General features: G+C 51.2%; 1 protein-coding gene across 2 annotated transcripts in view; it reads right to left on the bottom strand.

The window, feature by feature from the left end:
• Window positions 1-19,716, bottom strand: part of RDX (radixin) — a 63,085-nt gene extending 43,369 nt beyond the window's left edge. Inside the window, exon 1 of one of the 2 annotated variants that reach the window (XM_038761578.1) lies at window positions 19,700-19,716. The gene's annotated coding sequence lies outside the window, so the exon portion shown is untranslated. Of the gene's footprint in view, window positions 1-18,690; window positions 18,715-19,699 lie in introns of those variants that run through there. The other variant, XM_038761577.1, reaches the window with a different exon arrangement.
• Window positions 19,717-22,221: the final 2,505 nt, after the last annotated feature.

Genomic DNA, 22,221 nt, shown 5'->3' with positions numbered 1-22,221 from the left:
ACTATGTGCAAAGCACGGCTCTAAGCATTGGGGAGGTTACAAGGCGATCAGGTTGTCCCAAGGGGGGCTCACAGTTTTAATCCCCATTTTACAGATGCACAGAGGCCCAGAGAAGTTAAGTGACTTGACCAAAGTCACACAGCTGACAGTTGGCGGAGCCGGCATTTGAACCCATGAATACCAGGGGACCTGAAGCAGAGGGAATTCCCATCTGCTCGAACGCCCGCTGGGTTCTCTCCCAAGCACTTAGTACATTGCTTTGAACACAGTAAGCGCTCAATAAACATGACGGACTTAAGACCGCTGCCGAACTTGTAACGGTACTACCTCCTCCTGGCTTGTAGTTTTTCATTTCTATATTTTTAAAATGTCCCTAATTTCTCTCTTTTATGAGTGATTCCTCCCCCACTTGGACCGTGAGCCTTGTGTGAAACGGCGACCATGTCGTCACTCAATCTTGCATTCACCTCAGTGTTCAGCACACTGCTTGACACCTAGTAAGTTCTTCACACCACAATTGAATGCACAGCAAACTAAAATGTATAACAAAGGAACAGCCGGCTGTCCTTTCAATACCACGCTCCAGAAACTCAAGTTTTCAGAAGCATTTTCAACTGGCAAGCGAGCAGGCCAGGATTGCAAAGTGCCTCTATGGTCTCCGGTCTAGAACGCGGGTGTCCCGCCTCTCGGGACCAATGCTCTTTCCACCGGGTCAACAGCAGAGCTAACGTACTTTACCCCCACCAACTTCAGAAACCACTACTGATTTGTCTTCATCAATTAAGAGCGGAGCAAAATCACTTCCAGATGCACCGCGCCACCCCATCAAGGAGCGTCACCTGGGTGTATCGCGAATGGCTGTTTTGGGGACGGGATCTGCCCCCGGGATTACGGGAAATCGACCGAGCAATGCCGTCATGTCACAACACCATATAAATCCCTCCCTCTGTCCTCAGCAGCTTTCGGCTCTCCCCTCCCCTGGGTCTACGCTCTAGTCCTTTTCTTTTTCTGTTGTTTTTTTTTAAGTAACCATAGTGATCGTTCTGCTACGAACATGGCCACTGCTGAGGCCTGCAATCCCTTCCTGCTTGTCGCCTGGTGTCCCTACCCTGGCCAAAGCCATGGAAAATAAGGAGGGGGATGGACGGTGGTAGAAGTTGTTGAGGAAGCAGGACTCTGGATGGCAAGAGAAGCCATGAAGGTGGTGGGCTCTGAGCTGCTGATGGCCTTATAGTTTAATAAATAACAACAAAAAAACTGGAACGAGAAGGGGAGCCTGGAGATAAAAACTCAAATTTCAGGGGAGCAGGAAGGGAGGAGGCAAGAATGTGGGCAGGGGGAGAATGGGGTGAAAAGAGAAAGGGGCAGGAGGGAATTGATTTACCAACAGCAATTGGATGTAACATCAGAGATGGGGCTTCCACGCTGGGGTAAATCAGCAAATAGTGCAGGATATCCCTAGACTACGCGCATTATGGGGTGGTTGTAACCCAAGTTCCACCTGTATAGGGAATTTTAAAAGTAACCGCTGGATCAAAATGATTCCTAGCCCAGTTACTCTACTGTCATAGCAAAATCTCAATCAATTTGAATGCTACTAGTCAGGGTTTTATTAGTCTATCTGGCCACCCACTACTCAGATCACTTTCCTGAAAGGCTCAGCACAAATCTCTTCATGTTCAGAATAATAACTGTGGCATTTGGTAAGGGTTTGCTATGTACCAGGCACTGAACTAAGCGCCGGGGTAGATACAGGGTGATTGGGTTGGACACAGTCTCCGTCACACATGGAGCTCACAGTCTTCACCCCCATTTTACAGACCAGGTGACTGAGGTATGGAGAAGTGAGGTGACTTGCCCAAGGTCACACAGCAGACAAAGTGGTGGAGCCAGGATTAGAATCTAGATCCTCCCAGCTGCCAGGACGGGGTTCTTTCCACGCTGCTTCTTAGAAGCGTCTGTGTCTGTCCAGAGCAAGCCAAACTCCTAACCGATGGCTTCAATGCCCTCTCCAGTTCTCCTCCTTTCACATATTGGCTCTCTCTTCCCCAGCCCACTTTCTGAATGTACTTCCCGCTCAACTCCCTCACCGCTGTTCCCCAGCCTGGAACTTTTATCACAATCTGCCAGAAGCGCTCCTGGAATCCCTCCTCCTCCAGGAAGCCTTCCCCGATCAGCCTCTCAGGTGTACGGGCTTTTTCTCCTTGTCTCCCTGTTACGAGGGTCAGGTCCTTGTGAGCAGGGATCGTGTCATGTGGTTATTCTGTATTTCTGTACGAGGAGCAGGGCCGAGGGCTATCTGAAAACCTCCTGAGAAGCAGCGTGGCGGAGTGGCTAGAGCACAGGCTTCAGAGTCAGAATGTCATGGGTTCTAATTCTGACTCCACCACTTGTCTATGTGACCCCGGGAAGGTCACGTCACTTCTCCGGGCCTCAATTACCTCATCTGTAAAATGGGGATTGAGACTGTGGGCCCCACGTGGGACAGGGACTGCGTCCAATCCGATTTGCTTGTATCCACCCCAGTGCTTAGTACGGTGCCTGGCAGATAGTAAGTGCTTAACAAATACCATTCATTCATTCAATCAGTCGTATTTATTGAGGGCTTACTGGGTGCAGAGCACTGTACTAAGCGCTTGGAAAGTACAAGTCGGCAACATATAGAGACGGTCCCTACCCAACAACAGGCTCAGTCTAGAAGGGGGAGACAGACAACAAAACAAAACATGTAGGCAGGTGTCAAAACCGTCAGAATAAATAGAATTACAGCTATATGCACATCATTAACAAAATGAAGAGTAGTAAATATGTACAAGTAAAATAAATAGAGTAATAAATCTGTACAAATATACACAAGTGCTATGGGAGGGGAAGGAGGTAGGGTGGGGGCGGATGGGGAGGAGGAGAGGAAAAAGGGGGCTCAGTCTGGGAAGGCCTCCTGGAGGAGGTGAGCTCTCTTTGAAGGGAGGAAGAGAGCTAATTTGGTGGATCTGTGGAGGGAGGGCATTCCAGACCAGGGGAAGGACTTGGGCCAGGGGTCGACGGCAGGACAGGCGAGAACGAGGCCCAGTGAGGAGGTTAGCAGCAGAGGAGTGGAGGATGCAGGCTGGGCTGGAGAAGGAGAGAAGGGACGTGAGGTAGGAGGGGGCGAGGTGATGGACAGCCCTGAAGCCGAGAGTGAGGAGTATTTGCTTGATTCGTAGGTTCACGGGCAACCACTGGAGATTTTTGAGGAGGGGAGTGACACGCCCAGAGCGTTTCTGTACAAAGAGAATCCAAGCAGCAGAGTGAAGTATAGACTGAAGCGGGGAGAGACAGGAGGGTGGGAGATCAGAGAGGAGGCTGTTGCAGTAATCCAATCAGAATAGGATGAGAGACTGAACCAGCAAGGTAGCGGTTTGGATGGAGAGGAAAGGGCGGATCTTGGCGATTAGAACCCATGACCTCTGACTCCCAAGCCCGGGCTCTTTCCACTGAGCCACGCTGCTTCTCTACCTAAATTACCCAAGTGTGAACTCAATTGTAGGTAAGTTAGCTACATTCATCATCATCATCAATCATATTTACTGAGCGCTTACTGTGTGCAGAGCACTGTACTAAGCGCTTGGGAAGTACATGTACTTCTGATATTCACAGATGCTCCTTGGACAGGGTAGCTGGATTTTACTTAACCACAATACTGACTTGACTGACCCCCCTGGACTCTACAAATCTGCTCCCTCGCCCCACCGTAGTTTTAAAAAATGGTTTCCTTACTGCCTCCCTGCTTCTCTCCCAGCCCACCCAAATTCCCAGACCTTGTAATAATAACAATAATGGCATTTATTAAGCGCTTACTATGTGCAAAGCACTGTTCTAAGCACTGGAGGTTACAAGGTGATCAGGTTGTCCCACTGGGGGCTCACAGTCCTAATCCCCATTTTACAGATGAAGTCACAGAGGACCAGAGAAGGTAAGTTACTTGCCCAAAGTCAGACAGCTGACAATTGGCGGAGCTGGGATTTGAACACATGACCTCTAACTCCAAAGCCCATGCTCTTTCCATTGAGCCACGCGCCTTCTCTACTAAAAGAAGCATTGTACTAAAATGGAGGCTCATATCATAAAGCTGAGATCGATGGATTGTGAAGTTGCAACTAGGTGTGAATTTGGATGTGGTGCAGATGTCATCTGAAATAATTCCATGCGTCTTAAATCAAGAACTGCCTATAACGTTCATCTGAACAAATGTTTTCGGAAGGCGGGTGGGGTCAGAGGCCTGGGTGGACGGGGTTGATTTTGAAAGCTTGAGAGGTGATTCAGAAGTAAGAAAGTGGGGTGGAGGAGGTAAAAGGGAGATGGAGGGGATCTGGGGGGAGGTCGAAAGCAGGGGCAAAGAGCAGCCCCGCTGAGCCCGGTGACTATGGAGAGTCTCTGGGGATGGGCTGAGATCTGGAGAGTGAGGCGATAATAATAATGGTAGTATTTGTTAAGCGCTTACTATGTGCAAAGCACTGTTGTAAGCGCTGGGGGTGAATACATGGTGATCAGGTTGTCCCACTTGGGGCTCACAGTCTTAATCCCCATTTTACAGATGAGGTAACTGAGGCACAGAGAAGTTAAGTGACTTGCCCAAGGTCACCCAGCTGACAAGTGGCGGAGCCGGAATTCGAACCCATGACCTCTGACTCCCAAGGCCGCGCTCTCTCCACTGAGCCTTGCGGATGATGATAAGGATGATGGGATTAAGACCGTGAGCCCCTGTGGGACAACCTGACCACCTTGTAACCTCCCCAGCGCTCAGAACAGTGCTTTGCACACAGTAAGCGCTTAATAAACGCCATCATGAGATGCAGGGTCAGAGGGCTGCAGTTAGGAGGAGGAGGGGCCGGGCCAAAGGGCTACCTGATAATCTACAGAGAAGCAACATGGCAGGCGGGCTAGGACATGCGCCTGGGAGTTAGAAGGTCATGGGTTCTAACCCCGGCTCCGCCATTTGTCACTGTGTGACCTTGGGCAAGTCACTTCACTTCTCTGGGCCTCAGTTACCTCATCTGTAAAATGGGGATTGAAACCGCGAGCCGCACGTGGGACGGGGACTGCGTCCAATCCGATTTGCTTGTATCCACTCCGGCGCTCAGTATAGTGCCTGGCACATAGGAAGCACCTAAATACCATGATTATTATTATATGGGAGCATTCAGGGGGATGGGATGGAGCAGGGCGAGGTTTCTCCAGTCAGAGCAGCAGAAGACTTCTCCTCTTCTCTTCCCTTTCCCGTCCCCATTCCCGACTCCGTCCTCCCCGCAGCTGGCCGCAACGGCTGTTGCCACAAAGCAGCCGTGCGACCTAATGTGATATCACAATGCACCTGCACCGCGTGACGCAGTGATATCTCGTGACAAGTGGGAGGCCGTAAATGACACGGCTCTTTGTGCACCAACCGCTCAAAGGTTTTGTTTGTCTTCTGCAAAAAGAGGTTGCTGACCCCCGGTCTAAACTTTACGCCAGCTGACGAGCGGAACGGCCCCGTGGACGGCTCCAAGTTCCCGCGATTCTACAAAACGGTCCTCGCCGGCAGAGGGAACGTAGAAACGCACCACGGCTTTGGTAGATTCGTTCGGCCTTTTTTCATTTAATCCTTACTAGTGTGTATTCCCGCTGTTGGGGAGGGCTAGGGTCGAGCTCTGGGAATTAAGGGGCCTGGGTTCTAGTCCCAGTTCCACCTGGGGCTGGCTACCTTGGGCAAAGACCGCATATGCCCGTCTCAATGTGCCGTGCCCTGGGCTACCTGCTTCAATCCATGTCCGAAAAGGAAGGTGGCAGGGCAAGGTCAAAGGAGGGTGAGTTAATAATAATAATAATAATAATGATGGCATTTGTTAAGCGCTTACTATGTGCGAAGCACTGTTCTAAGCGCTGGGGTGGATATAAAGTGATCAGGTTGTCCCACGTGGGGCTCACAGGCTAAATCCCCTTTTGAGTTGCTCCATGCAAACCACTAGAACTACAATCGATTCCTCTGTGCGGGTTCTTCGTTCTGAAGCCTCATCTGTTGTCTCCTGATGCTATTTCCTCTACTGTACCCTCCCAAGCGATCAGCACAGTGCTCTGCATACAGTAAATACCACTGATTGATCCACGAGAGAGCCAACAAGCGGCTCACACTTCATTACATCACGAGTTAATAGAGTCAGCCACTTGTCTGAATGTCAAAAAATCACCACCCCAAATGGTAGTTCCTTAAATCAAAGCTCTGAAAAGTTGTAATTTTCCTCTACTTTATCTTAGGTCTTTGATCCCTGACGCTCAGTGAACGACAGAATTAGCGGTGCCACTTAGACGTTCACAAGGAATGTCATGACGGAGGGGAGCCTGGGACAGGAGGAAGGAGAGATTAGGGAGCTGATGGAAATCAGACTATAGAGGAACCCAGAGAGAAGGCAAAGGCAGAGACAGGTGGAGGAGGAATCTAATTCCCCATGCCTAAATCCACTCTCCAATCCAAAGCGACACTCAAGGCAGAAACAGAATTCTCCTTCACCATACCATTCTCTAAGTAATAATAATAATAATAATAATGGTATTTGTTAAGCACTTACTACGTGCAAAGCACCGTTCTAAGAGCTGGGGAGGTTACAAGGTGATCAGGTTGTCCCACGGGGGGCTCACAGTTTTAATCCCCATTTTACAGATGAGGTAACTGAGGCACAGATAAGTTAAGTGACTTGCCCAAAGTCACACAGCTGACAATTGGCAGAGCCACGATTTGAACCCATGGCCTCTGACTCCAAAATCCGGGATCTTTCCACTGGGCCATGCTGCTTCTCATGTACCCATCCTACATCCTCTCTCAGAGAAGCGAACCACCTCTGAACAGAATTAACCAATTAACAGAATCCTTTCAATATTTCAGTCATGCCAATAAATAGAATACGTCTCTGTTAACGTAGATACTTCTTTACTCTGATCTCCTTAAATTTAAAACATAAATAACATAGCAGTGTGCCTCCTCAGCTGTCTTCCCACTTTTTTCCCCCATTTTGAATAGTATCAAAAAAACTAAAGCCCTCTTTACTCACTAGAACTGTGAATTTAAATACCCAAGAAAATTGCATTTAAGCCAGACACCTTCTGTACCTATAGTGCGTTAATGTATGCTGTATAATTATTCAGCACAGGTACAAACCGTTCAAATATCTGAGGGGTGGGAAAGGTAGCATTTTCACTTATCCCTCGGTAATCAGTGATAAAAAGATAACCTCATTTTCTGACTTCCTTATCACCACTCACTAAGCCGATGCTTCGAGGGATCAATCACTAATGATTCCAAAATCTCTTTCCTGAGGCAGGGGACAGTAGATTGTTATAGCTGAAATTTCCTCAGAAGTATTTTCACTTTAAGGAAAAAACCTTCCAAGGACTCGGGAGAATACGATAGACTCAGCAGACACACTCCCTGCCCATCATGGCATGGCTTAGTGGAAGCAACACGGCACAGTGGATAGAGCACAGGCCTGAGAGTCCGGTGGTCATGGGTTCTGATCCCATCTCTGCCACGTCTGCTGTGTGACCTTGAGCAAGTCACTTAACTTCTCTGTGCCTGTCACCTCATCTGTAAAAAACGAGAATTAATAATAATAATAATGGTGTTTGTTAAGTGCTTACTATGTGCAAAGCACTGTTCTGAGCACTGTGGGGGGGATACAAGGCAATCAAGTTGTCCCACGTGGGGCTCACAGTCTTAATCCCCATTTTGCAGATGAGGGAACTGAGACACAGAGAAGTTAAGTGACTTGCCCAAAGTCACACAGCAGACAAGTGGCGGAGCTAGGATTCGAACCCATGACCTCTGACTCCCAAGCCCGTACTCTTTCCACTGAGCCACGCTGCTTCTCTTAAGACTGTGAGTCCAGTGTGGGACAGGGGTTGTGTCCAACCTAACTCACTCTTACCTAAGTGCTGAGAACTAGACTGTGAGCCCACTGTTGGGTAGGGACCGTCTCTACATGTTGCCAACTTGTACTTCCCAAGCGCTTAGTACAGTGCTCTGCACACAGTAAGCGCTCAATAAATATGACTGAATGAATGAACAGCACTAGGCACATAGTGCTGGGAGGCCTTCCCAGACTGAGCCCCTTCCTTCCTCTCCCCCTCGTCCCCCTCTCCATCCCCCCCCATCTTACCTCCTTCCCTTCCCCACAGCACCTGTATATATGTATATATGTTTGTACATATTTATTACTCTATTTATTTATTTATTTTACTTGTACATATCTATTCTACTTATTTTATTCTGTTAGTATGTTTGGTTTTGTTCTCTGTCTCCCCCTTTTAGACTGCAAGCCCACTGTTGGGTAGGGACTGTCTCTATATGTTGCCAACTTGTACTTCCCAAGCGCGTAGTACAGTGCTCTGCACACAGTAAGTGCTCAATAAATATGATTGATTGATTGATTGACATAGTAAGATCTTAACAAATACCGTAATTATTAATATCATCACTTGATCATATAAAACACTGCTATTGACTCACTCAACTTTGAGATAATCCTGAAATTTATGCTCACTAGCATGGCATTTCAACACCCACAAGTCTTTAGTGTCTTCTGTAAACTTGGGGATTTCACTAGATCATCCTACGGAAGATCCTAGGAAGCAGCGTGGCTCAGTGGAAAGAACCCGGGCTTTGGAGTCAGAGGTCATGGGTTCAAATTCCGGCTCCGCCACTTGTCAGATGTGTGACCTTGGGCAAGTCACTTCACTTCTCTGGGCCTCAGTTACCTCATCTGGAAAATGGGGATTAAGACTGTGGGCCCCCTGTGGGACAACCTGATCACCTTGTAACCTCCCCAGCGCTTAGAACAGTGCTTTGCACATAGTAAGCGCTTAATAAATGTCATTATTATTATTATTACGGAAGCGATCCATATGTATGAAAACAGTAAACCTGGTCCTCGTACTGTTCCCTTTTATGCCACTTAATTTCCTAATTTATGGCTAGAATAGATTTCTAATTCCACGGTTTTCTTTTTGCAAAGCCCTTCATGATGAACCTTTCTGATTCGCTTTTGATGGTCCAAATTATCATCAATCATCAATCGTATTCATTGAGCGCTTACTATGTGCAGAGCACTGTACTAAGCGCTTGGGAAGTACAAATTGGCAACATAATTAGATCCGGCCCCCCGGCTCCCATCTATGCGACGGCGTCTCCTATTCACAAGTAGGGTCCAAGAACCGGTTCCACCGCTCCGGCCGGATCACGGGGTGCACGCAAAGAAGCCCCCCTCGGCTGTCAGCAGGCTGTGCCTCTAACGGTTAGTGTGACCTTGGGCAAGTCACTTTATCTTCTCTGTGCCTCGGTTACCTCATCTGCGAAACGGGGATTAAGACTGTGAGCCCCAAGTAGGCCAGGGACTGTGTCCAACTTGATTAACTTGTATCTACCCCAGCATTTAGAACGTATTTACTACTCTACTTTGTTAGCGATGTGCATATAGCTGAAATTCTATTTATTCTGACGGTTTGACACCTGTCTACATGTTTTGTTTTGTTGTCTGTCTCCCCTTTCTAGACTGTAAGCCCGTTGTTGGGTAGGGACCGTCTCTAGATGTTGCCGACTTGTACTTCCCAAGCGCTCTGCGCACAGGAAGCGCTCAATAAATGATTGAATGAACAGGGTTAGACATAGTAAGCACTTAACAAATACCATTAAAGGAAAAAAAAAAGGGCCACTCTGATCCCTGTGCAATACTGCTTCATCCTCTACCTGGCGACCACGGCGGGAGCTTTTGACGGGGAGACTTCCAGGCGGAGACCCTGTGTTCACCCATTCATTCAATCGTATTTATTGAGCGCTTACTGTGTGCAGAGCACTGTACTAAGCGCTTGGGAAGTACAAGTTGGCAATATATAGCAACGATCCCTACCCAACAACGGGCTCAGGGTGAAGGGCAGAGGAGCAGCGTGAACTAGTGGATAGAGTACGGGCCCGGGAGACGGAAAACCTGGATTCTACTCCCGACTCCACCACTCGTCTGCTGTGTGACCTTGGACAAGTCGCTTCACTTCTCCGGGCCTCAGTTACTTCACCCGTAAAATGGGGACTATGACTGTGAGCTCCATGTGGGACAGCGATTTGATTAGCTTGAATCTACCCCAGCGCCTGGCACATTCTAAGCACTTAACACCATAAAATAACAGGCGGTTGATGGTTTGCTTAGAGCCTGCTGTCCGCTCTCGTCTCGCCCCTGAGTTACTACTGGGGCGAAGGGTAATATGCAAGTAGACAGGAGGGGGGATGGAGCCCAATGCCAAGGACACGCGAGAGATCTCTGCGCAAAACCCTTGAGGCGAGCGCAGCATTAGTGGGAGCGTCGTGTGATGAGCCAGCAGCCACGGAGGTCTTGGCTACTATGTTAGCCGGCTATTTTCCCAGATTTCCCCCTAAAACATGTCCACCACACAAGATGCCCTCGTGATTCCTCGCTGGAAACCTTCGCCATCGATGGCGCGGCCTTCCGGCCGCTCCCCAGCTCTTAATCGTTGAACCCCCTAATTGTGGTGAACTTTCCTCTCTATTCATATGCTTGAACGATTCTCTCGAGTAACTTCGTGAAGCACACAAGTCAACTCCCCCTTTCTCTATCCCCCAAAAGACTTCTAAGTTCCTCACTGACGCCAAACTTACAGCTCCTACCAGTCTGCCAGTACGGAAGCGAGCCCGGGCAGTGTATAATTTCCAGGAACAACTCTGGAATTTCTTGGAGGCGGAAGTTACATTGGTAATTCACCAGTCCTGTCCTGGTTATAGCCACCATGAATGATCAACAAGCCTCGGTCCCGAGTATAAGAGATTGAGCCCCTGCACAAAGGAATTGATTCTAAGTGCTAGTGGTTTGTGTAGCACCAATCAATCACTCACTCACTCATTCATTCACCTCCTCGCCAGTCACATTCCCACTGGGACTTGGAGTGCATCCCCAAGGGCCCAGGTTTTCATGGGCAGGTTCCATTTCCCACTAAAGTGAGCAGGAACAGAGGCACATCGCTTAAGAAGTCTTGCGGCTACACCCAACATCTACATCAAATATATCTAGACTGTAAGCTTCTTGTGGGAAGAGACCGTGTCTGTCGACTCTATTATGCCGTCCCCTCCTAAGCACTTGGCACAATGCTCAGCACACAGGAAGCACTCGCTAAATGCCACTGACCGTTAACAGTGAGGTTACACGTTCTTGCCAAAAATTCCACAGAATCCCCTCAGAACTTTTGGAACAGTGACATCTGGTCCCCACCTTAGAAGACTTACTGAAATCCCATCTCTTCCATGAGGCCCTCCCCTACCCCCTCGGTTCAGTGCTCTGCATATCGTAAGTGTTCAATAATATGATTGATTGATTTAATATCTTCTTGACCCATTTAATCACAAACACACTACGGGGTTACCAAAATCCACTCCTGTTCTCTATCTATACCACGGCTTCAACTATCATCTCTATGCTGATGACACCCAAAAATCTACATCTCCACCCCTGCTATCTCTCCCTCCCTCCAGGCTCGTATCTCCTCCTGCCTTCAGGACATCTCCATCTGGATGCCCGCCCGCCATCTAAAACTCAACATGTCCAAGACCGAGCTCCTTATCTTCCCTCCCAAACCCTGTCCTCTCCCTGACTTTCCCGTCAGTGTAGACGGCACTACCATCCTTCCCGTCTCACAAGCCCGCAACCTTGGTGTCATCCTTGACTCCGCTCTCTCGTTCACCCCTCACGTCCAATCCGTCACCAAAAGCTGCCGGGCTCACCTCCGCAACATCGCCGAGATCCGCCCTTTCCTCTCCATCCAAACCGCTACCCTGCTGGTTCAATCTCTCATCCTATCCCGACTGGATTACTGCATCGGCCTCCTCTCTGATCTCCCATCCTCCTGTCTCTCCCCGCTTCAGTCTATACTTCACTCTGCTGTCCGGATTATCTTTGTACAGGAACGCTCTGGGCATGTCACTCCCCTCCTCAAAAATCTCCAGTGGTTGCCTGTCAACCTACGAATCAAGGAAATACTCCTCACTCTCGGCTTCAAGGCTGTCCATCACCTCGCCCCCTCCTACCTCTCCTCCCTTCTCTCATTCTCCAGCCCAGCCCACACCCTCCGCTCCTGTGCCGCTAACCTCCTCACTGGGCCTCGTTCTGGCCCGTCCCGCCGTCGACCCCCGGCCCAAGTCCTTCCCCTGGCCTGGAATATCCTCCCTCCACACATCCGCCGAACTAGCTCTCTTCCTCCCTTCAAAGCCCTACTAAAATCTCACCTCCTCCAGGAGGCCTTCCCAGACTGAGCCCCCTTTTTCCTCTCCTCCTCCCCATCGCCCCCCAACCCAACAGCACTTGTATATATTTGTACATATTTATTACTCTACTTGTTTTACTTGTACATATTTACTATATTTTATTAATGATGTGCATATAACTATAATTCTATTTATTCTGACGGCTTTGACACCTGTTTACATGTTTTGTTTTGTTGTCTGCCTCCCCCTTCTAGACTGTGAGCCCGTTGTTGGGTGGGGACTGTCTCTTTGTTGCCGACTTGTACTTCCCAAGCGCTTAGTACAGTGCTCTGCACACAGTAAGTGCTTAATAAATACGATTGAATGAAGGAATACTCCAGTAACTCTTTCTGCCCAGAAAGAACCTGGATGAGGACATCTTCATTAGAGACGCAACTAAATAAGTTGTCGAATCGCTTGATTTTTACACCTAAGTGCCCCTCCTATATTACGACTGTCGGGCAGTCCTGCGGATTCCGTAAGCTTCATTCTGCTGACATCTACTAATAGCCTTTTTAAATGATCCTTGTATGCATTCCTTGAAAGATGTTCCTTCCTCCGCCCCAAGTTCCTGTTTGCAACAGGTCTTGTTTCTTCACTTTGGGCGAGTTTTGAAATTTTTATCTTTTAAACCCGATTTTTTTTCCTATGATGACTTGTTTAGGGGAGACTCTTGGGAAACAGGGATAAAGAGTTTGAGACTCACTACCCATAGAATTCATGTAACTCCTTATGACTGTCTAACTGGCTGCCATAGTTTAAGACATTATTCACATGTCAGGGTGGGGAGGGGAGAATAACATTCATTGATTCACCAGGGCTAAGCCCGGAACAGGGGAAGGGTATATTTAAAGCAGAATTCCCAGTCTCATCTGTTCTGTGGGTTCTTTAGCTGAAAATAGCCCTGGGCAGGGTTATTGTGGAATACGATGACCCGTGAGACTCTGTAGCTAAGCTTGGTCACTCTGACCTTACTTAGCTATGCACCCGTCTATTTTGAGACTCAGTGTCCTTCAGGACGATAGCGTGTTACCGCGTGCGCGTTGGGGGAAATCCTAGGCCACGTGCAAACCCAGGCCAGCTCCCCAGTATCGGGGATGGGGTATACCAAACTCTTAGAGGGCAACCGCCGTTCAGTTTATTTCCCATCCTCTTTCTGGGTTGCTATTTTCGGGCCTTAGCCTGGGCCCAGTCTGATTTCAACTTTAAATAACCATGTCAACACAAATGGAAACCAACTTATCCCTCGGATTCCACACATCTGCACTTCATATCCTGTATAGGTGAAGAAAGTTTTCTCAAGTTAAGGGTGGATATGAAAAAATGCTCTGTAGCTACAAACAACTGAAGCCAGACCAACACCCTGTGGTTACGGTGATTAATTATGGCTAGCACTACCAACTAAAATGAATGTCTCGGTCATTCTGATTTTCTCTAACTTCTAATGAGACACCTTCCCTAGACTGTCCCCACAAGTTCTCTGGCATAAACATTTACCCTTTTTTTTTTAAATAACAGAGTTGTTTCAACTTCCCCTCTTACATAAACTCAGCAATTTTCATTCCAATCTTCCCCTAAAGTTTTATAGGAAATTGTACAAGGGTAATGAACAGCAAAAGGCTTGTTTTACACTGTGGGTATAATTCTCCCTTAACTTTTTCTTCACAGTTGAAACGAAAATGATTCGCCCTCCAAAAGAGGCCCATATATTTTCTGAGTTGACAGGAAACTGGAGATTAGCATTCTTTCACGCAATCATCCGGGCATCAAAAGCAACAGATTTTCAGTGATTTGAAGGGTTCCTTAATTCAAAAACAAGGGACTCCCCAAAGAAAAGTTTTCAAGCCTAGGCCATTCTTGTTCCAAGTTATCTGATGGACTTTTGCCAAATGCATTAAGGCACTATCTAAGCAGTACAATTTAAAGGACCGTTGTCCATTACAACCAGTACAATTTAAAGGACCGTTGTCCATTCAGAGCGACGTCCTTTGTATAAACCAGTAAGCGTCACTGAAACGCGGCCTCTAAACCACTATCGTAACCGGGTAACGGCTGCTTGGGGGATGCTTGTTTGTCAAATTAAATCCTGATTATCCTCCTTCCCCACTCCGTTTCCATCAGGCCGGGGTGACCACCACCAGGCCCGTTAATGACGGGCTGGACAAAACCTCCACTTTCAACGGTTTCTGGAGAAACGGCCTTGCACGTCGTTTTCGGCAAAACGTATTAAAGAACATAAAGCATCCTAGGAGTCCCAGGGTGGGCACATCATTGGTCCGGCGACGGGGAGGGAATTAAATTTGTCTTCGAGGTAAATGGGGATCCCCCGTGCTAGACTCCTTTCTGCAAGCAAGTGGGCAATCCCCCACCCCCAAAAAGTGTAAAGGGTAAACACCCAGGGGTGGGGGGGAAGTAGGGCAAGAGAAGCAGGTGGCTCAATGGAAAGAGCCTGGGCTTGGGAGTCAGAGGTCGTGGGTTCAAATCCTGCCCCCGCCACTTGTCAGCTGGGGGACTATGGGCAAGTCACTTCACTTCTCTGGGCCTCATCTGTAAAATGGGGATTAAAACTGTGAGCCCCCCGTGGGACAACCTGATTCATTCATTCATTCATTCAATCGTATTTATTGAGCGCTTACTGTGTGCAGAGCACTGTACTAAGCGCTTGGGAAGCACAAGTTGGCAACATATAGAGATGATCACCTTATAACCTCCCCAGTGCTTAGAACAGTGCTCGGCACATAGTAAGAGCTTAAATACCATCATCATCATCAAGGGAAGCAGCGTGGCTCAATGGAAAGAGCCCGGGCTTGGGAGTCAAAGGTCATGGGTTCAAATTCTGGTTCTGCCACTTGTCAGCTGGGGGACTTTAGGCAAGTCACTTCACTTCTCTGTGCCTCAGTAACCTCATCTGTAAAATGGGGATTAAAACTGTGAGCCCCCCATGGGACAACCTGATTCATTCATTCATTCAATCGTATTTATTGAGCGCTTACTGTGTGCAGAGCACTGTACTAAGCGCTTGGGAAGTGCTAGTTGGCAACATATAGAGACGATCACCTTATAACCTCCCCAGTGCTTAGAACAGTGCTTGGCACATAGTAAGCGCTTAAATACCATCATCATCATCAAGGGAAGCAGCGTGGCTCAATGGAAAGAGCCCGGGCTTGGGAGTCAGAGGTCATGGGTTCAAATCCCCACTCCGTCAATTCTCAGCTGGGTGACTCTGGGCAAGTCACTTCACTTCTCTGTGCCTCAGTAACCTCATCTGTAAAATGGGGATTAAAACTGTGAGCCCCCCCGTGGGACAACTTCATTCATTCAATCGTTATTTATTGAGCGTTGTGTGCAGAGCACTGTACTAAGCACTTGTGAAGTACAAGTTGGCAACATATAGAGATGATCACCTTAAGTGCTTAGAACAGTGTTTGGCACATAGTAAGCGCTTAACAAATACCATCATCATCATCACCATCAAGGGAAGCAGCGTGGCTCAATGGAAAGAGCCCGGGCTTGGGAGTCAGAGGTCATGGGTTCAAATCCCCACTCCGTCAATTGTCAGCTGGGTGACATTGGGCAAGTCACTTCACTGTGCCTCGGTGACCTCCTCTGTAAAAGGGGGATGAAGACTGTGAGCCCCCCGTGGGACAACCTGATCACCCTGGATCCTCCCCAGTGCTTCGCACGTAGTAAGCGCTTAATAAATGCCATCATTATTGTTATTATTATTATTTCAGGTGACAGGCAGGGGCTGGGGGAGCAGGGGCACCCCTGACGGTGCAGGGGGCTGGGTCCTTGGCCCCGGGGAGGGTCAGCCAAGCTGAGGGTCCCTTCCCCGGGTGCTGCAGGCCGCAAACTCCAAGGGGTAGCAGTGGTGCCTCCCATTCCATTCATTCAATCGTATTTATTAAGCACTTACAGTGTGCAGGGCACTGTGCTAAGCGCTTACCCAAACGGCCAACGGCCCACTCACTCGCTGCCCGCCGTGGGCAGTCAGTGGTACCTTTTTCTGAGTATGAAGAATAAGTCTATATGCCTTTATTAATCCATGTTTTAGACTGTGAGCCCACTGTTGGGTAGGGACTGTCTCTATATGTTGCCAATTTGCACTTCCCAAGCGCTTAGTACAGTGCTCTGCACATAGTAAGCACTCAATAAATATGATTGATGATGATGATGATGATGATGTTTTGTGTTGTCTGTCTCCCCCTTCCAGACTGTGAGCCCGCTGTTGGGTAGGGACCATCTCTATGTGTTGCCGACTTGTACTTCCTAAGCGCCTCGTCCATTCATTCAATCGTATCTATTGAGCGCTTACAGTGTGCAGAGCACTGTACTAAGCGCTTATCCAAACAGCCAACGGCCCACTCACACGCTGCCCGCTGTGGGCAGTCAGTGGTACCTTTTTCTGAGTATGAAGAATAAGTCTATATGCCTTTATTAATGCATGTTTTAGACTGTGAGCCCACTGTTGGGTAGGGACTGTCTCTATATGTTGCCAATCTGCACTTCCCAAGCGCTTAGTACAGTGCTCTGCACATAGTAAGCGCTCAATAAATACGATTGATGATGATGATGATGATGATGTTTTGTGTTGTCTGTCTCCCCCTTCCAGACTGTGAGCCCACTGTTGGGTAGGGACCATCTCTATGTGTTGCCGACTTGTACTTCCTAAGCGCCTCGTCCATTCATTCAATCGTATCTATTGAGCGCTTACAGTGTGCAGAGCACTGTACTAAGCGCTTATCCAAACGGCCAACGGCCCACTCACACGCTGCCCGCCGTGGGCAGTCAGTGGTACCTTTTTCTGAGTATGAAGAATAAGTCTATATGCCTTTATTAATGCATGTTTTAGACTGTGAGCCCACTGTTGGGTAGGGACTGTCTCTATATGTTGCCAATTTGTCCTTCCCAAGCGCTTAGTACAGTGCTCTGCACATAGTAAGCGCTCAATAAATACGATTGATGATGATGATGATGGTGATGTTTTGTGTCGTCTGTCTCCCCCTTCCAGACCGTGAGCCCGTTGTTGGGTAGGGACCGTCTCTACATGTTGCCGACTTGTACTTCCCAAGCGCTCAGTCCGGTGCTCTGCACACAGTAAGCGCTCAATAAGTACGATCGAATGAATGAATCCGTTGCCACCTTGCACTTCCCAAGCGCTCAGTCCAGTGCACAGTAAGCGCTCAATAACTATGAATGAATGAATATGCTGCCAACAATACGACTGAATGAATGAATCCGTTGCCAACTTGCACTTCCCAAGCGCTTAGTCCAGCGCACAGTAAGCGCTCAATAACTATGAATGGATGAATGAATACGCTGCCAACAATACGACTGAATGAATGAATCCGTTGCCAACTTGCACTTCCCAAGCGCTTAGTCCAGTGCACAGTAAGCGCTCAATAACCATGAATGAATGAATATGCTGCGAACAATACGACTGAATGAATCCGTTGCCAACTTGTACTTCCCAAGCGCTTAGTCCAGTGCACAGTAAGCGCTCAATAACTATGAATGAATGAATGAACATGCTGCCAACAATAAATACGACTGAATGAATGAATCCGTTGCCAACTTGTACTTCCCAAGTGCTTAGTCTAGCGCACAGTAAGCGCTCGATAACAACTATGAATGAATGAATGAATATGCTGCCACCAATACGACTGAATGAATGAATCCGTCGCCAACTTGTACTTCCCAAGCGCTTAGTCCAGCGCACAGTAAGCGCTCAATAACTATGAATGGATGAATGAATATGCTGCCAACGATACGACTGAATGAATGAATCCGTTGCCAACTTGTACTTCCCAAGCGCTTAGTCCAGTGCACAGTAAGCGCTCAATAACCATGAATGAATGAATGAACATGCTGCCAACAATAAATACGACTGAATGAACGAATCCGTTGCCAACTTGCACTTCCCAAGCGCTTAGTCCAGCGCACAGTAAGCGCTCAATAACTATGAATGAATGAATGAATGAACATGCTGCCAACAATACGACTGAATGAATGAATCCGTTGCCAACTTGTACTTCCCAAGCGCTTAGTCCAGTGCACAGTAGGCGCTCAATAACTATGAATGGATGAATGAATATGCTGCCAACAATAAATACGACTGAATGAACGAATCCGTTGCCAACTTGTACTCCCCAAGCGCTCAGTCCGGTGCTCCGCACGTAGTAAGCGCTCAAGAAATATGAATGAATGAGGAGGGGCCCGGGGGAGCCCCCCCGCAATCAATCAACTGTAGTGAGCGCTTGGGAAGTACAAGTTGCGGCAGCCTGCAACGGGGGCGAGGGGACTGTGCGGCGCTTAGGACAGTGCTTTGCACGTAGTAAGCGCTTAATAAATGCTAATAAATAAAGGAGGGAAGGCCCCGGTACCTGCGGCGGCGGCGGCGGCGGCGGGAAGGAGCGACGGCGGTGGCGGCGGCGAGTCCGGAGGGAGCGGGGGGGAGCGGGGGGAGCGGGAGGGTGGGGGCTCCCTCCCCGGGGCCCCGGGAGGGCCAGGCCGCCGGAGGGCCCGGGGGCCCCGCAACGCGGGGGACGGCGGAGGACGGGGGGAGGGCGGAGGGGGGACGGGGGGAGGGCGGAGGGGGGACGGGGGGCGGGGGACCGGACCGGAGGAGGAGGAGGAGGATGGGAGACCGGGCCGGAGGGGGACGGGGGACCGGGCCGGAGGACGAGGACGGAGGAGGAGGACGGAGCCGGAGGACGGAGGGGGACGGAGGAGGAGGAGGACGGAGGGGGACGGGGGACCGGGCCGGAGGACGGAGGGGGACGGAGGAGGAGGAGGAGGAGGAGGAGGACGGGGGACCGGGACGGAGGACGGAGGGGGACGGAGGACGGAGGACGGGGCCGGAGGACGGAGGGGGACGGGGGACCGGGCCGGAGGACGGAGGGGGACGGAGGACGGAGGACGGGGCCGGAGGACGGAGGGGGACGGAGGACGGAGGACGGGGCCGGAGGACGGAGGGGGACGGAGGACGGAGGACGGGGCCGGAGGACGGAGGGGGACGGGGGACCGGGCCGGAGGACGGAGGGGGACGGGGGACCGGGCCGGAGGGGGACCGGGCCGGAGGAGGAGGACGGACGGGGGACCGGGCCGGAGGGGGACGGGGGACCGGGCCGGAGGGGGACGGGGCCGGAGGACGGAGGGGGACCGGGCCGGAGGACGGAGGAGGAGGAGGACGGGGGACCGGGCCGGAGGACGGAGGGGGACGGAGGGGGGCGGAGGAGGACGGGAGACCGGGCCGGAGGGGGACGGGGCCGGAGGGGGACGGAGGACGGAGGGGGGGGGAGGACGGGGGACCGGGCCGGAGGAGGAGGACGGAGGAGGAGGACGGGGGACCGACCGGGCCGGAGGACGGAGGGAGGAGGACGGGGGACCGACCGGGCCGGAGGAGGATCGGGGCCGGCGCCGGCGGCGGCGGCGGCGTTGGCGGCGGGAGGGTGTCGGGGACCGTCCGCGGGGGGCCGGGCGCCGCCGAGGACCGGCACGGCTCGCCAATATGGCCGGGACCGGGGGAGGGAGGGAGGGAGGACGGCCGGGAGGGCGGCCGGCCGGGAGGGAGGGAGGGAGGGAGGGAGCGCCTCCGGGGACCAGGCGGGGCTCGCCCGCGCTCCGCCCCCCGATCGCAACTTGGCCTGCCCAACCGCTCAGTCCAGCGCTCCGCACGCAGGAACCGCTCGATACGGACCGCTGAATGAGTGAATGAATCGATCAGTCAATGGGGAGGGGAGGGAGGGGGCTCCTCCGGGGACCAGGCGGGGCTCGCCCCCGGGTCGCAACTTGGCCTGCCCAACCGCTCAGTACAGTGCTCCGCACGCAGGAAACGCTCCATACGGACCACTGAATGAGTGAATGAATGAATCAATCAATCAATCTATCTATCAATGGGGAGGGAGGGAGGGAGGGCGGGAGCTCCTCCGGGGACCAGGCGGGGCTCGCCCCCGGGTCGCAACTTGGCCTGCCCAACCGCTCAGTACAGTGCTCCGCACGCAGGAACCGCTCAATACGGACCACTGAATGAGTGAATGAATGAATGAATCAATCAATCAATCAGTCAGTGGGGAGGGAGGGCGGGCGGGAGCTCCTCCGGGGACCAGGCGGGGCTCGCCCCCGGGTCGCAACTTGGCCTGCCCAACCGCTCAGTACAGTGCTCCGCACGCAGGAACCGCTCCATACAGACCGCTGAATGAGTGGATGAATGAATGAATGAATGAATGAATGAATCAATCAATCAATCAATCAATCAATGGGGAGGGAGGGAGGGCGGGCGGGAGCTCCTCCGGGGACCAGGCGGGGCTCGCCCCCGGGTCGCAACTTGGCCTGCCCAACCGCTCAGTACAGTGCTCCGCACGCAGGAACCGCTCGATACAGACCACTGAATGAGTGAATGAATGAATGAATCAATCAATCAATCAATCAATCAATGGGGAGGGAGGGAGGGCGGGCGGGAGATCCTCCGGGGACTAGGCTGGGCTCGCCCCCGGGTCGCAACTTGGCCTGCCCAACCGCTCAATACAGTGCTCCGCACGCAGGAACCGCTCAATACGGACCACTGAATGAGTGAATCAATCAATCAATCAATCAATCAATCAATGGGGAGGGAGGGCGGGCGGGCGCTCCTCCGGGGACTAGGCGGGGCTCGCCCCCGGGTCGCAACTTGGCCTGCCCAACCGCTCAGTACAGTGCTCCGCACGCAGGAACCGCTCCATACAGACCGCTGAATGAGTGGATGAATGAATGAATGAATCAATCAATCAATCAATCAATCAATCAATGGGGAGGGAGGGAGGGCGGGAGCTCCTCCGGGGACCAGGCGGGGCTCGCCCCCGGGTCGCAACTTGGCCTGCCCAACCGCTCAGTACAGTGCTCCGCACGCCGGAACCGCTCCATACAGACCGCTGAATGAGTGAATGAATGAATGAATGAATCAATCAATCAATCAATCAATCAGTCAATGGGGAGGGAGGGAGGGCGGGCGGGAGCTCCTCCGGGGACCAGGCGGGGCTCGCCCTCGGGTCTTAACTTGGCCTTCCCAACCGCTCAGTACAGTGCTCCGCACGCAGGAACCGCTCAATACAGACGACTGAATGAGTGAATGAATGAATGAATGAATCAATCAATCAATCAATCAATCAATCAATCAATGGGGAGGGAGGGCGGGCGGGAGCTCCTCCGGGGACTAGGCGGGGCTCGCCCCCGGGTCGCAACTTGGCCTGCCCAACCGCTCAGTACAGTGCTCCGCACGCAGGAACCGCTCGATACAGACGACTGAATGAGTGAATGAATGAATGAATGAATGAATCAATCAATCAATCAATCAATGGGGAGGGAGGGCGGGCGGGCGGGAGCTCCTCCGGGGACCAGGCGGGGCTCGCCCCCGGGTCGCAACTTGGCCTTCCCAACCGCTCAGTACAGTGCTCCGCACGCAGGAAGCGGTCAATACAGACCACTGAATGAGTGAATGAATGAATGAATGAATGAATCAATCAATCAATCAATGGGGAGAGAGGGAGGGAGGGCGGGAGCTCCTCCGGGGACCAGGCGGGGCTCGCCCCCGGGTCGCAACTTGGCCTGCCCAACCGCTCAGTACAGTGCTCCGCACGCAGGAACCGCTCCATACGGACCGCTGAATGAGTGAATGAATGAATGAATGAATGAATCAATCAATCAATCAATGGGGAGGGAGGGAGCTCCTTCGGGGACCAGGCGGGGCTCGCCCCCGGGTGACAACTTGGCCTTCCCAACCGCTCAGTACAGTGCTCCGCACGCAGGAACCGCTCAATACAGACCACTGAATGAGTGAATGAATGAATGAATGAATGAATCAATCAATCAATCAATGGGGAGGGACGGAGGGCGGGCGGGAGATCCTCCGGGGACTAGGCTGGGCTCGCCCCCGGGTC

This window comes from Tachyglossus aculeatus, chromosome 20 (genome assembly GCF_015852505.1).
Source record: "Tachyglossus aculeatus isolate mTacAcu1 chromosome 20, mTacAcu1.pri, whole genome shotgun sequence".
In the NCBI taxonomy this organism is placed as follows: Eukaryota; Metazoa; Chordata; class Mammalia; order Monotremata; family Tachyglossidae; genus Tachyglossus; species Tachyglossus aculeatus.
Note: the sequence above shows the minus strand (reverse complement) of the source record. Positions and strands in the feature narration are given on the sequence as shown.